Source organism: Pan troglodytes, chromosome 15 (genome assembly GCF_028858775.2).
Source record: "Pan troglodytes isolate AG18354 chromosome 15, NHGRI_mPanTro3-v2.0_pri, whole genome shotgun sequence".
Taxonomy (NCBI): Eukaryota; Metazoa; Chordata; class Mammalia; order Primates; family Hominidae; genus Pan; species Pan troglodytes.
Window position 1 is genome coordinate 95,162,745 of NC_072413.2, and position 14,468 is coordinate 95,177,212.

The window sequence follows — 14,468 nt, forward strand, 5'->3', positions numbered from 1 at the left end:
TGAATGAATGCATCGATAATAGGAATGAATGAATGAGGCATATGTTGACTTTCCGATGTCACTGTGAGCACATTAAGGGCAGTGGAAAAGACATCCTAAGCAGCTTGTGCCCCAGTTGGGAAGCATCAGCTAGTAAGAAGAAGGACCTAGTTTCAAATCCCATTTCTGCTACTTCCTGGCTGTGCCACCTTGGGCAGTGCATGCCACCTCACTGACTTTAGTTTCTCTGTTTGTAAAACAAGGTCAGCCGGGCGTGGTGGCTCACTCCTGTAATCCCAGCACTTTGAGAGGCTGAGGCGGGTGGATCACGAGGTCAGGAGATTGAGACCATCCTGGCTAACACGGTGAATCCTTGTCTCTACTAAAAATACAAAAAACTTAGCTGGGCATGGTGGTGGGTGCCTGTAGTCCCAGCTACTCAAGAGGCTGAGGCAGGAGAATCACTCGAACCTGGGAGGCAGATGTTGCAGTTAGCAGAGATCGTGCCACTGCACTCCAGGCTGGTGACACAGCAAGACTCCATCTTAAAAAAAAAAAACAAAAAACAAGGTCTATTATGAAGAATGGAGAGGGGCAAGTCACCATGCTGGGCACACATGAGGGGCTCACCGGGATTTTATTCCTTCTGCTCCCTGCCCCTGACCCCAGTGTCAGATGGGGTTGAGCACAGAATAAGCAGCCAATTAATAATAAGTAATTAGTAATAAATCATTAGTAATAATACTTAATTACTAAAATAACAGTAATTAATTAATATTAGTAATAACAGTTACTGCTAATAATATGGGCTCATGTTTTCTCTAATAATTTATACTTCCAAAAGCTCTTCTGTCTGTTTTTCTCTCTTGGTACTTGGTGACCCAGTAAGAGGCTCTCTAGGACAGGTAATAGACACTGACTTTACTGATTAGGACAAGAGGGCTCGGCAGGGAGGCCACTTGGCCAGAGCCCCACAGCTGGTGTGTGATGAAGGGAGTGCCCCAAGTTATTCTAATTCATAGTTTTGCAAGTTGCCTTTTTTTTTTTTTTTGCAGTGCCTTGACCCCATTAAAAGGCTCTGAAAAATGTATAAAGATAGGGGAAAGTAGAGCAGAAGGCTTGGGCAGAGCTCTGGGACTCGGGTGGAAAGCATCCCCACTTGGAGGTGCTCACAAGCGGAAGCCCCTCTGGGAGAGGAGACAAATGGGAAAGCAGATGGAAAAGCTTTTGGTGGAGCCAGTTTGCAGATCTGTAAAATGGGTTCTTTCCAGCCTACTGTGCTTGCTTTTATTTCGCTCCTTGACCCTTCCCTCAACACCCAAATCTCCAAGTCAGATCTACTTGTCCCCCTCCAGGTTAAGATGCTGCCCCTTCAGGAAGCCTGCCTATCCTCCTATCCTCTTCTTTTTAAAGAAATCTCCACCTCTAAACTTCCATAGCAGTGTACACCTCCCTGTCTATGGCACTGGTCACTGTCCTCCAAGATTAGACCCATGTGAATGGGTGTGGCATCTCCTCTGCAGATGGTGAGCTCCTTGAGGGCAGAGATTGCACCCATTCCATCCTTGCATTCCAGCACCAGCAGGGCCTGTGAGTGGAGATGTGGTGGGGGACAGATGTATTAGTCTGTTGTCACATTGCTGATAAAGACATACCCGAGACTGGGAAATTTACAAAAGAAAGAGGTCGAATTGGACTTACAGTTCCACGTGGCTGGGGCAGCCTCACAATCATGGTGGAAGGCAAGGAGGAGCAAATCACGTCTTACATGGATGGCAGCAGACAAACAGTGCTTGTGCAGGGGAACTCCCCCTTATCATACCGTCAGATCTCATGAGACTTACTCACTATCATGAGAACAGCATGGGAGACACCTGCCCCCATGATTCAGTTACCCCCCAACCAGGTCCCTCCCACAACACGTGGGAATTCAAGATGAGATTTGGGTGGGGACACAGCCAAACCATAAGAGCAGGTGACTCCCAGGAGGTGATGGAAGGAGGCACAGGGTTAGGTGTGGAAGCGAGAGAAATTGGGACTTGGTTGATTTCAGCAGAGCAGGGCACTGGTCGGTGATTTACGGGAGCATGTTGGAAATGAAACTGAACAGCCAATGGAACTCTTGGACTGAAGACCAACTCAAGAGCCATTGAGAAGCCACCAGGAGCTCTGTTTCACTGAGAAGGAAACTTGAGTCTCTGAGAGATGAAGTGGCCTTCTCAAAGTCATAGGAGCAGGAAGAGGCACAGCTGAGACAGAACTTGGATCTCCTGGTGGCACTTATTCAGCTTGGTGGAAATACCAGAACCACAAAGCCTTGACATAGTTTGAGGGGAGACCATCGGGTCACTCCTGATGCTGCAGACCCAGTCCTGCCAGGGGGACTCTGGCATGGCCCTTTGGTCTGAGGTGGCCCCTGCACCACATCCACCTTCCCGAGGAACACAGGGATGGGGCTGGGCGAGGTCCAGCTGGCTCAGCTCCTTCATTTACCAATGTGTGAACTAATCTCATTCTCCAGGACATTATGATGGTGCCCAGTGCTGTGGCACTGGGTATTTGCCGGAGCTCATCCGGGGAAGCTCTTTTGCATACTGCCTGACACATGGTTGGTGCTCAGTGTAACCTCATCTTTTTTGCCTCCATAGCTGTTGCTGCTATTCTAGGCTCTGCTTCTATCATCATAGAGCTGTGACACTTGGGAAAGGGCCCTTCACCTTTCTGAGCCTCAGTTTCCCCATGTGATTGCCAAGGGCACCTTTAGGATGGCCATTCAATGACTCCCCCACCTGGTTTCACCTCTTCTGCCTGGACCACAGGCAAAGGGACAAGCAGCAGCATCGGGACATCTGGGGAAATGTCTTCAATATATAATATGGAACTTTCGGGGGTCTGGCTTCAAGTTCATAACATTGGAGGATTAAAAGGAAAATGGTAATGAAATGGTGATATTAGGGAAGCTCACTGGGCTGTAGAGATGGGACAGGATGCCGTGTGAGGAGCAGCCTGCACAGGCAGGGGCTGGGGCAATTGAATGGGCCCAGGAGTGAGATGTCCACAGGTTTGACTCCTGGCTTGACCGCACACTACCATAGACCTCACCCAAGCGATTTGACCTCAATTTTTCTCATCTGTAAAATGGAGAGATAACAGTATCTACCTTATACTATGGGTAAGGATTAAGTGAGATAATACAATGACAATGAAATGCCCAGTTAGTGGTGAACACTGGGTCTGTGCTAGCACTTATTATTGTTATTGATCACCCATGGCTCCTACTCCATAGCTGGGAGGAGGCAAGATCTTTGCCCCTGGTGCGGCCCAGATTTAACCCCTACCTCCTTTCCTTCCCCAAAGACATGTGCTTAGCTCTGTAGGTGCTGGGGCTATATCTACTGAATACACTGAATAAAAAAACCCAGGGCTGCCCTCAAGGGGCTGTCTGTCTCCCTGCAGAGTCAGCCAAAGGAGACTGTGTTAAGAAGAGATGGTGCTATTCAGTTAGAATGGCGATCATTAAAAAGTCAGGAAACAACGGGTGCTGGAGAAGATGTGGAGAAATAGGAACACTTTTACACTGTTGGTGGGACTGTCAACTAGTTCAACCATTGTGGAAGACAGTGTGGCAATTCCTCAAGGATCTAGAACTAGAAATACCATTTTACCCAGCCATCCCATTACTGGGCATATACCCAAAGGATTATAAATCATGCTGCTATAAAGACACATGCACACGTATGTTTATTTCGGCACTGTTCACAATAGCAAAGACTTGGAACCAACCCAAATGTCCAACAATGATAGACTGGATTAAGAAAATATGGCACATATACACCATGGAATACTATGCAGCCATAAAAAAGGATGAGTTCATGTCCTTTGTAGGGACATGGATGAAGCTAGAAACCATCATTCTGAGCAAACTATCACAAGGACTGAAAACCAAACACCGCATGTTCTCACTCATAGGTGGGAATTGAACAATGAGAACACTTGGACACAGGATGGGGAACATCACACACCAGGGCCTGTCATGGGGTGAGGGGAGGGGGGAGGGATAGCATTAGGAGATATGCCTAATGTGGATGACGAGTTAACGGGTGCAGCACACCAACATGGCACATGTATACATATGTAACAAACCTGCACGTTGTGCACATGTACCCTAGAACTTAAAGTATAATAAATAAATAAATGAATTAAAAAATAAATAAATAAATAAATAAAAGAAGAGATGGTGCTATTCATTCTGTATGGACAAGGCAGAATCAGGGAAGGCTTCTCAGAAGAGGTGACAGAGGAGCATGGTCTTATGGTGAGTGAAAGTGTCTTAGTTCAGCCTGCTATAACAAAGAATTATAGACTGGACAATTTATAAACAATGAGCATTTATTTGTCACAGTTCTGGAGGCTGGGAAGTCCAAGATTAAGGAGCCAGCAAAGTCAGTGTCTGGGACCTCTTTCTGGTTTACATACGGCGCCTTCTCACTGTGTCCTCACATGGTGGAAAGGATAAACAAGCTCCCTCGAACTTCTTTTACAAGGACACCAATCCCATTTGGTGAGAGCTCCTTAAAGGCTCACCTCTTAATACCATCACACTGGGGACAGGTTTCAATGCAGGAATTTAGGGGGCACAAACACTCAGACTGCAGCAGAAGGGAAGGCAAGCAGTTTGATTCAAGAACCTAAAGGGGCCAGAGGACGTGAACCGAGATGCACGTGTGGGAGGGAAGGCTTTCTGTTCAGAAACCAAGGGTTGACAAATTACAGCCTGTAGTCACATCCGGCCTGAGCCTGTTTGTGTATGGCTTGCAAGCTGAGAACAGTTTTTACAATGAGCATTTGCAGTTGATTTGAAGATAGGAAACACTATCAAATGTTAAATAAAATATTATCTCAAAAAATTCATTTTTCTTACGTGCAGACCTGTATGATAAAAAATAAATACACCCAACCATTCCATGTTTAATTTCATCAATAAAAATTTTGAGAAAAAATGTTTTCCCTCTTATTGTATAAGTATGTCATACTCTTGATTTTGCCTCTTAGTCTGCATTAGCTCATTTAAGCCTGTTTGTTGCCTGCACTAGGAAGGACAAACTGCAAAGCCTAAACTATGTACTAGATGTGGCTTTTTACAGAAAAAGTGTGCCACTCTCATCTTAAACTCTGGGAAGAGAAGAACTATTTCTATTCACTGAGTGCCTCGGCACTCCTAGGAATGTACCAGCACTTTCAGACGCACTGCTATTTTTTAAATCTTGATCATGACTTTGCAAATTTCACAAACAATGAAAGGAGGTCCTGTGAAGTCAAACGGCCTTCAAAAGTCACAAGATAGGAGTTGACAGAAGCGGGATTTGAACCCAGACCTTCTTGTTCCAGAGTCACCTTTCTGTCGACTACGCCCTGTTAGATCACCAAGGGTCAGCACCAGGTAATTTTAAGACAGGCAGATAAGGAATGCCACTATTCTTTCACTCATTCCATTGAGCTTCTTAAAATCTTAAAAGAGCCATTCTGACTAAAAATCCCTGGGCCTCTCAGGTCTCCAGTTGCTCTCTTGAACTGGGGGATTGGCAGCTTAGACTTCAATGCCATTTTCTGAGTTCTCTGTAGAGGCCCCTGTGAGTTCTTTTTTTTTGTTTTTTTTTTGTTTTTTGTTTTTTCTTTTCTTTTTAGAGACAGAGTCTTGCTCTGTCACCCAGGCTGGAGTGCAGTGGTGCGATCTCAGCTCGCTGAAAGCTCCACCTCCCGGGTTCACACATTTCTCCTGCCTCAGGTGTGATCTCGGCTCACTGCAAGCTCCGCCTCCTGGGTTCACACCATTCTCCTGCCTCAGCCTCCCGAGTAGCTGGGACTACAGGCGCCCGCCACCATGCCCGGCTAATTTTTTCTATTTTCTATTTTTTAGTAGAGACGGGGTTTCACCGTGTTAGCCAGGATGGTTTCGATCTCCTGACCTTGTGATCCGCCCGCCTCGGCCTCCCAAAGTGTTGGGATTACAGGCGTGAGCCACCGCATCCGGCCGGCCCTTGTGAGCTCCAAAATTCCCTCCACCACCACAAAGGTGGCTGACGGTCGCTGTGGGGTGTAGGCGGTCAAAGATGTAGCCTTTACAAACGTACGGACCCTGGCCTGGGGTCCCCACCCCTGGCTGCTCCTTGCTGACATGGGGGAGAAAGATGACCCACCTTACTGAGAGCAGAGCTCACTGCAGTACTAGAGATGCTGGTTCCGCAGCTCTTGCAGCAGTGTGAGCAAGCGGGAATACATTTTAGAAAACTTAATGGAAAAGGAGAAAACACCCACATTAAGAAAACAAATCCGAGTGCCTTGGCGTGCCTTCAGACGCAGACTGTGGTGTGATAGTCATCTTTATTAACTTTCCATCCTGGACTGATCTCCAGTGACGGCACAAGTATCATAGCCAGGCAATCGATACCTCATTAAGGGTAAGGCTCCAGAGGAGGAAGAGAGCAAACCTGGGTCTTTCTGAAATGCATTCCCCTCTTTTTAGGTTTCCTTGCTTGTATAAAGAGAAACAGTGCTTACTTGCCTCTGACAAACAAACACAGCCTTCCAGAGTTGAGGGAACCTCATTCCCGAAGGCGATTGTTAGCTGTGCAAGCCAAATGCCCTTGTCCTCCCCCGATGAAGGTCCCCGATGAATGGAGACATTTAGAAGTTTCCCATTTCTCTCTGATGTCAGAGATGTTTTAACCAGCTGGGGGCAGAATTACATTCTGGAAATTATAGGGGATGAGGGAAAAAAAAAGTGAATATTACAAATACAGTAGTCTTTCGGATTCTGATCTTCACTATTAATGCATTATAAAACAACTTAAAAAATCCTATCAGGAGAAATGATGTTTGAAGCCACGATATATTTTAAAAGTGTCAGGACATGGGCAAGTTTACATCTGACAAGCAATTTAAATATTTCAATATATTTTATATCTTTAAAAAAAATTGCCAGGATCAAACCCTAGATGAAACTCTTTCATTTGGTACCTGGGTAGGAAAACATTGAGTTACAAATCTTTTTGACAATGTGGATTCTGGGTGTTACGTAACCATTTTTAATCTTCTGAAATATTTCATTGCCTGGGAAAGCAAATCAGGGACTGGTATTGTGTGCTTTTAAATTCATTTGTCTTAACAGCCTTCCACTTTCCTGTTCAGCTTTGATGGTGTGATTACTTCTCTACATAAATATAAGCCTGAATTCATTCTGGGTATAAGCCTTATCTCTTTCCTCAGTGGTGATAAGGGATGGAGAGGCCCCCTTTTTTTTTTTCCTGGTGGGCTTTAAAGTGAATTTAGTAGTGAATAGTGTCTGCTGTTTCAGAAAAGCCCATTTATTTCTCCTTATAATCAGAATAGCACAGACCACGGAGCCCAACATTTCCTCATTCCAGGTTCAGACACAGGGAAGATTTATTGAGCATCTACTATGAATTGGACACCCTGCTAGGCATGGCCCTGCCAGGAGGAACAAGGCACACACCGTTGTCCTTTAGGGCTTGTCTGCATTAGCTTGTTTAAGCCTGTTTGTTGCCTGCACTAGGAAGGACAATTAACTTGCCCCCACTGCAGTCAGTGAGAGAGTGGGGAGTTAGACTCCAGGTTGTCTGAATCCAGTTTTTCCTTGCTGAGGACCCGGTCGAGGAGCAATGAGTGGGAGTAGGGAGGAAAAATCATGTCAGGCCATGGTAATGATGGGAGCTGGGGTCTCTGGAGGCAGGGAGGTGGGCGAATGGTTTGTCCTATGCTTTGCAATTGTCCTTAAGCTCATCACCAGGTTGGCGGTGGTGGTGGCAGGGCTGCAGGACGTGCTGGGTCAGCTCCTGGGTCATTCTAGATTGCCATGGAAAACCTTCCCCTACCGACATTTTATTTCTTCCAAAATTCCTTTTGCAGATTATTTGCCTTTCTTTTCTTCTTGGCTCTGTCAACCAAACAGTCTCAAAAGCAATGGGAGGTCCCCTCGCCCAGCTTTTCAATGCCTTGAAGGAAAAATGAAGCCCCCAGAAGGACTCAAGCTCCAGGGAAGTGCAGTTCCATGAATAACTCCCCTGGAATGCCTTAGCCAGAAAATGTCCAAAGCTGGTTCTGGCTGAGCTGGAGACGGAGAGACCCCCATGGACAGAAAGCCATGCCTTCTAGTTGCAGAGTGGCATCCTGGGGAGCAGAAATGTTCCCTCTGGAGACAGTTCAGAAGGTAGGGTGGCCAGATTTAGCAAAGAAAGCTATAGGACTCCCAGTTAAATTAGAATTTCAGATAGACAACAAATAATATGACATTTGGGACATACTTATAAACATTATTTGTGTGTATCTGAAATTCAAATTTAACTGGGCCTCCTGAATTTAACCTGGTAGCCCTATCAGAAGGGCACACTCTGCTTCACTGGCCATGTCCTAACTGTTCTCTGTTCTGGTGCAAAGGAGCTAACTCATCCCTTGTATTCATTTATTTTTTATTTTTATTATAGTATTATTATTATTATTTTTGAGATGGAGTCTCACTCTGTTGCCAGGCTGGAGTGCAGTGGCATGGTCTTGGTTCACTACAACCTCTGCCTCCCGGGTTCAAGCGATTCTCCTGCCTCACCCTCCCGAGTAGCTGGGACTACAGGCGCACACCATCACACCCAGCTAATTTTTGAATTTTTAGTAGAGACGGGGTTTCACCATGTTGGCCAGAATGGTCTCGATCTCTTGACCTCGTGATCTGCCCTCCTCAGCTTCCCAAAGTGCTGAGATTACAGGCGTGAGCCACCACGTCTGGCCGTATTCATTTATTTAATTTTTTTTAGTGATGACGGAAGAATCTATTTTAATTGGAAGGCGTGGCTTGGGGGGCTTTTCTTTCCTCTTCCAACTCTCTCAGTACTGTAGCCCCCAGGCCACCCCAGAAAAAGATATAAGAATACACTGTGAGTTGATTACAGCACTTCAGCTTTAAAACCAGATCCCCAGGCCTCTCTTCCAAGCAGATAGGCACCCCCAGCCCCTCCCATGTAGAAATTCTGGAGCCTTACTGGCTTTAATCAAATGTGCTTTTAGTCTCACTCAGGCCAGTTAATCCCCATTTGTATGGAAGGCCACTGTGGTGACTCCCCTGCTTATAGCAGACACTGCTGGCAGCAGAGTCATCTTTATAAAAGGCCATGGTGATCGCATCACCCCTCTGCTTGCAAACCCTCGCCAGGAGATGACGTTGCTGTCATTAGAAATGACTCACCTGGAGAAGACATTTATGCAGCCAAAAGACATATGAAAAAATGCTCATCATTACTGGCCATCAGAGAAATGCAAATCAAAACCACAATGAGATACCATCTCACACCAGTTAGAATGGTGATCATTAAAAAGTCAGGAAACATCAGGTGCTGGAGAGGATGTGGAGAAATAGGAACACTTTTACACTGTTGGTGGGACTGTAAACTAGTTCAACCATTGTGGAAATCAGTGTGGCGATTCCTCAGGGATCTAGAACTAGAAATACCACTTGACCCAGCCATCCCATTACTGGGTATATACCCAAAGGACTATAAATCATGCTGCTATAAAGACACATGCACACGTATGTTTATTGTGGCATTATTCACAATAGCAAAGACTTGGAACCAACCCAAATGTCCAACAATGATAGACTGGATTAAGAAAATGTGGCACATATACACCATGGAATACTATGCAGCCATAAAAAATGATGAGTTCATGTCCTTTGTAGGGACATGGATGAAATTGGAAATCATCATTCTCAGTAAACTATCGCAAGAACAAAAAACCAAACACCGCATATTCTCACTCATAGGTGGGAACTGAACAATGAGAACACATGGACACAGGAAGGGGAACATCACACTCTGGGGACTGTGGTGGGGTGGGGGGAGGGGGGAGGGATAGCATTAGGAGATATACCTAATGCTAAATGACGAGTTAGTGGGTGCAGCGCACCAGCATGGCACATGTATACATATGTAACTAGCCTGCACATTGTGCACATGTACCCTAAAACTTAAAGTATAATTAAAAAAAAAAAGAAATGACTCACCTGGCAAGCTCTTATTGTTCTTTAGGTCTCAGCTGAGATGCCCTTTCCTCTAGGAAGGCTTTTCTCATCCTAACCCACCTGAACCCACCTCCCGGCAAAAAGCCCAAGGGTTAGAAGCCCTCCTGTGCACCTTCAGGGCACCTTAGAACCTCCCATCAGGGCTTCTGCCACCCTGTGTTATCATTTCACAAATGGCATGTCTGCATCTTTTCCTAGACTTTCAGCTCCTCCAGAGCAGGGGATCCCCCTTGTCCTTCACCATGTCCCAGCACCTAGCAGAGGCTGGTACAGAGCAGGTGCTCAGAGTGTGTTTGCCAAATGACTGACCACTAACCTAGTGAATGAGCAGGCCAATGGAAGAATCAATGAATGAATGACGATGTTAAAGAGAGTTTCAGTGACTCAGTAAAACATTTTTGATGTAATATTCCACAAAAGGTTTCAGACTCTAAGTTGTACACATATAATGGCTTTTATGCAATATTATATACATACTTTAAAGATTACTGAGTAAAGGGAAGAATCTCATTGCAGAAGCAAGGAAAAGCGACAGTGGTCCCACACTTACGAGGCCAGAGCCATAAAGTTGAATGCCTGTAGCAGCAGCTGCCTTTTACGGATTTCTGGGGCAGTCAAGCTTCAACTGCTAAAGACCGCAGGGTTAACTCATGGATGAGATCCTATACATTCTCAGTGGTGCCCCCATTTCTTTTTCCTACGAGGCCTTCTTTATTTAGGGTGGATACCAAGTACACAAAATCAAAAGGGCCATAGGAGTGTCAGAGGGGGCAGATTAGAGGAATATTCTTTATCTTTTAGCCGCTTGGCATCATCTCACCCTTCTCTCCCTTTGGGAAAAATTCTGGCTTCTACACGGACCCAGGAGGAGACCAGTCCTGGGTGACCCCCTCCTTCTGCTGCCTGTCCTCCCACACCAAGGAGCTCAGGTCCTTCTCCCACCAGCTTGGTGGTACAGCAAGGGGACAGGCTCATGACCTTGGCTCAGCCCATGAGATGCAAACTCCCAGATGCCAGCTTTGTGGACTTGGTGGCAGTTGGAGTGGGCCATGCTAGGTTGCCAATGCTGTCTCTGCTCCTGTGCCAGCGTAGTCCTACACAAGCCTGGTCCTCAGCCTCCCATCGAATCTGTCCACCCCTTGCCTTCTTCCAATAGCCTGCCCCCACTCCCTTTGTTGCAAAAAGCAGGCAGAGTAGGTTTCCACTAACTTTAACAAGAACTCAGATACATACATCAATCGATTGGTTGAACAGCCAGTTGATCACTGAATCCATCTGAGGACCTCTATGTGACCAGCATTGTTGAAGGATGCTCTATCTGTCTCTGAGCACCTCCATCCTGGTTTTCCCTGCATCCCAGGGTACTGACCCTCCCCAGTGCACAGAAGGCTTGAGTAGCCCCAGCCCAGGTCCCTAGTCTTACCTCCCAATGCATCCCACATGGATGCAACTATTGTCCTCAGTTCTGATACCTCCACATTCATCTCCATAAAAAAACCCATTGCTCACCAAACTGTCCAAGACATTTCCTTGGGTCCTTATAACCTTCCTGGAACCTCAGTTCTTCACAGACCTGCCTTGGCTTTGTAGGACAGAGACAAGTGACCAGCCAGGGCCACTTACACTTGCTGTTGTATATTGCAGGTCCTGCTGCCTGTGCGCTTCTCATCTTGCCATCCCTGGATTCCCTGCTCCTTCTAATGTCCATCTTGTATATTTCATTCTGGGCCTGTTGACTATTGGCCCATTTTCTAGACATCTTTTGTACCTGCTGGACCCCCAAATGAGCTACGTTAGGGTCACCCCCAGTGTCCTGCTCTGCCAGGAACAGTGACCTCCTTGTCTCCCCTGCAGAGCCTGGTGAGGAAGATGTAACCAAGATGCAGGACACCCCAAGAACAGTCACGTGCTAACTGTGTGGTGGAGGCTACAGCACAGCTGGGGTCTGCAGAGCACTGTGATGCACCCTGTAATCTTCAGGATTGCAGCTTCCCATTTGTTACCTCTTCCAAGTGTCAAGAACGCTGAGGCCTCAGAGACATGGACCTGGATGCCACACAGAGCCCATTGCTGACAGCAGGAACACCCAGTAGGTCAGCATCCCCCACTGTCAGTCTGCAAAGGGTCAGGCTGCATTCCAAACAGGAGCTGCAGGGCGGATTGGAAGAGCCCTGGGCAATGGCACTGGAGGCTTTTGTTTTTGTGTGGCTTTAGTTCCTCAGGGGCTGTGTGACCTTGAAGGTCTCTCATCTTCATTAAAAGAAAAAAAATTAAAACACAAGGAAGTTAAACCGGAGGACACATCTGAGACACTGAAGAATAATCATAACAAGGATAAGGAGGGAGCATCATTTATTGAATGCCTACTGTGTGCCATAAGCTTCAGGCACATTGTCCCATCTCATCCTCACAATCGCATTTTCCCCATTTTGCTGAATCTTGTGGCTCCCCTGTCTGGAAATGCACCGATGCTTTCATGACTGTAAAACCAAAGTGGAACTTTTCTGGGCTGCTGAAGAGCCCTTGTTTAGTCGAGAGCAAGGGAACTCAGTTGTGTTCCTCTGATTGCACTTCAGGTCACTTAGTCCCTAAATGTACAACCGAAAAAACACTAACTGGTAACTGATCAAATTATCCTGTTAGGAAGATAGATGGTTATAATAGCAGCAGGGAAAATAACCCCAGAGTTGAACAATGTAATTATATGTGGGTTAGATTCAATATTAAGTCACCCCGTAATCATGTAAAATTTATATTTTGGTTCTTGAACTATTTTTCTCTAAGGATTTAGTTGCTGGGTGTTTACGTCTAATATGGGAAGGAAAATACCCCACAAGGATGGTTATGAGGTTTGAAGAGAAGGGCAGGACTTGACAGATTCCCAAGCCCTCTGTGATCAACACCTTTGTCCCTTTTAAACACCAGAGATTTATTTACTTTTACTTATTATTGACACAAATAATCCTGTCTTTGTCTCAAAGATACATACATGGAGTCAGAATTTTCTACCGGACAAGACAGAGATGAACATCCTAAGGTTGGAGTCTGTTTGTTTTTTTTTCGTAAGTGCAGGAAAGTCAGCACAGAGAGGTTAAAAGGCTCACCCGAGGTCCCACAAGGGGCCGGGGTCAGACCCAGGGCTGCAGTCCAGCCTTCCAGACCTGTCCTGAAGAGATTTTTATGTAAGAAAACCAAGTGTCTGCCAATGCCCACTGCTACAGCTGGACATTAGAATGGGCCCACTTTCATCCTAGCCCCATCCCCGGAGCGTGCTAAGCCCTTGCCCACCTTGGTGACTTTATACTCGCTTCTGCCTGGCATCAGTTAATGCTTTTCTCAAGCATTGGCCCATGCTTCACCTCTCTGAAGTTTCTTCTTCCTCCTGTGTCTGGTTCCCTGACTTTAGGGCCTAGAAGACAATCCGACATTTAAGAGTCATTAGTAGCTGTTAGCGGAGGGATAAAAAAATGAATGAATGAATGAATGCAGGATAAACACTGGGATCCCAGGAAATTCCCATATGTGGACACATCCCTTTCCTCCCACACACTGCTTTAAATGTCATGTCTCTTAACTTTTATTTAAGGTTCCTACAAGCCATATGATGCTATTTCTGTGTTTCCTGTGAAACATTGAACTTGAGATATTTCATTCAGACTTTAGAACTAGGAAAGTCTGTCTCCCCTGGGGAGCTGTTGTGGTTTGTTGCTTTTGGACAATCCAAGTTATATAACATTGAGTTTTCCTCATTGCTTTGCCCACTAGGAAGCTCAGATCCTGGTTCTAAACTCAGTCACAGCAACTGAGCTGACCCTTGCGTGTTTTCTTATTTTTAGTGCCATTTTATTAATCGTATTTTACATTGACTCTTTAAGTTGCCTCAAATTCTTTTTTTTTAAATTGAAAGATGCAGAGTATAAATACATCTGATGAGTACATTTTAAAAATAACATCATGGAGGAATAACACTTTGTGGTATTTCACGATTCATGGTCTAGGTTACAGATTACTTGAGCTTCCGGAGTCTCCTGATTATCACCAATGAGCAGACTGAGGCTTTCTATCTGAAACCACTTTGCTGCCCTCTCTGCCCCCACGTGGTGAGGGTTTGCTAAATGGACCTGCCAAATAACCACAGCTTTCCAGAGCTCTTTCTTTAGTGCTGAGAGTTACATGAGAGGTGAATGGCAAAGGAAAGGAATTGAGGTAAAAATGCAAGCACAGATTGCCACCATTTCCTATTGAGTTTGGTAAAATAATTGGTTTCTTATCATTTTATACAAGGCATTTCTCAGTCTAACCACAAATTAGTTCTTAAGCCTCTTCTCTTCCACCATTTCCCCTGCTCCTTCCATCCCCCACACATCAGTCATATAAAACTCCTCTGTTCTTCAGACATGAA